Below are 2024 nucleotides of genomic sequence, written 5' to 3'. Positions count from 1 at the left end.
AGTTGAATAACTAGAAGTTTAGTAAACTTCACAAGTTGAATAACTAGAAGAAGTTTAGTAAACTTCACAAGTTGAATAACTAGAAGTTTAGTAAACTTCACAAGTTGAATAACTAGAAGAAGTTTAGTAAACTTCACAAGTTGAATAACTAGAAGTTTAGTAAACTTTACAAGTTGAATAACTAGAAGAAGTTTAGTAAACTTTACAAGTTGAATAACTAGAAGTTTAGTAAACTTCACAAGTTGAATAACTAGAAGAAGTTTGATTTGAACTTCGCGAAAAGTTAGCCGTTCCTAATGTAGCAGTGATAGACTAGAGTGAAGGAATAGTGGGATTGATCGTCACATTATAACTCACTCACGGCTGAAAAGGCATATACGGTAACGGGAATTTGAACCCGAATATTGCGAGTCGAGCGCCCTAACCACCAGGCCACACACACTAGAATGAAAGTGAAAGGCATATATAAATACACGGGATGAGACAAAAGTTACTGTACAGTTGGTACCAAAGAAAATATTACGATTACAATTAAAACGAATTTATTTCTTGTTTGTTTCAGAGTACTATTTAAAAACTATGTTGCCCCCTAGTGGCATGTCTGAGGACTTACAACGCTAAAAACCGGGTTTCGATACCCGTGGTGGGCAGAGCACAGATAGCCCATTGTGTAGCTTTGTGCTTAACTTCAAACGAAACAAAAAAACCATGTTCTAAATGTAACAACTGTTTAGTTACTTTTGTTCCACTCTGTATATGAAGATAAGGCGAGAACAAAAGACTGTAAGGATGTGGCGATCGGATATCAATCATTGCCATGATCTAATTAATAATTAGTTATAACAAAACGCTACCAATTAATAATTTAGACTTCGGTGAAGGTATAGGCTAGTAACCACGACAACGATTGGGAAAAGGTTTTGTATGTAATCAAAGTTGCTGCGGGGTCGTGATTTTTAAAAGACCAGGAGACACAGCGGTTTGTCTGCGGACTTACAACGCTAGAAACCGGGTTTCGATATCCGCGGTGGGCAGAGTACAGACAGCTCATTGTGGAGCTTTATGCTTAACAACAAACAAACAAAAATCAAGATTTGTTGAATATTTGTTTTGTTTTTCCACTTTTTGTATTCATAGATTCCCTTATCGTTTTTGACCGAAACTTTGCTGCGTATATCATGATTATTCCATAAACACAGGGAATACTTGTCTGGATTAAATGGTTGCTGGGAATTACATCTCAGTGTTTGTTTTCTAAAAAAAAAAAAAAGCCACATTTCTGAATCCACCGCGGGGAATCGAACCCTCGTATTATAGCGATGTAAGTTCGTAGACTTACCGCAGTCCCACTGGGAGACTTATCTCAGAGAGTGAACACAACAAAAAATGTCAAAGTTATCATTAGGAAGAAAATTCACAGTGATACTATAATTGTTTCTTTATACGACCTCTTCGTTTTGGTGTACAACAGTTTTGAGAACCGGTGGAGAAGACTTCGGCAGCATTCGCAATACGTTTCCAGTGAGGATCTGCAATGAAATTTCCCACAAGCATCTGCAATCAGATTCCCCCCCAAGCATCTGCAATAAAATTCCTCTAGGCAACTGCAATAAAATTCCTCTAGGCAACTGCAATCAGATTCCCCCAAGCATCTGCAATCAGATTCCTCTTAGTATCTGCAATCAGATTCCCCCAAGCATCTGCAATAAAATTCCTCCAGGCATCTACAATCAAATTCCTTCAGGCATCTGCAATCAGATTCCCCACAAGCATCTGTAATCAGATTCCCCCAAGCATCTGCAATCAAATTCCTCCAGGCATCTACAATCAAATTCCTTCAGGCATCTGCAATCAGATTCCCCACAAGCATCTGTAATCAGATTCCCCCAAGCATCTGCAATCACATTCCTCTAAGTATCTGCAATCAAATTCCCCACAAGCATCTACAATCAAATTCCCCACAAGCATCTACAATCAAATTCCTTTAGGCATCTGCAATCAGATTCCCCACAGGCATCTGTAAT

This window comes from Limulus polyphemus, unplaced genomic scaffold (genome assembly GCF_000517525.1).
Source record: "Limulus polyphemus unplaced genomic scaffold, Limulus_polyphemus-2.1.2 Scaffold8445, whole genome shotgun sequence".
In the NCBI taxonomy this organism is placed as follows: Eukaryota; Metazoa; Arthropoda; class Merostomata; order Xiphosura; family Limulidae; genus Limulus; species Limulus polyphemus.
The sequence above is the reverse complement of the archived record's forward strand: the minus strand, read 5'-3'. Positions refer to the sequence as shown.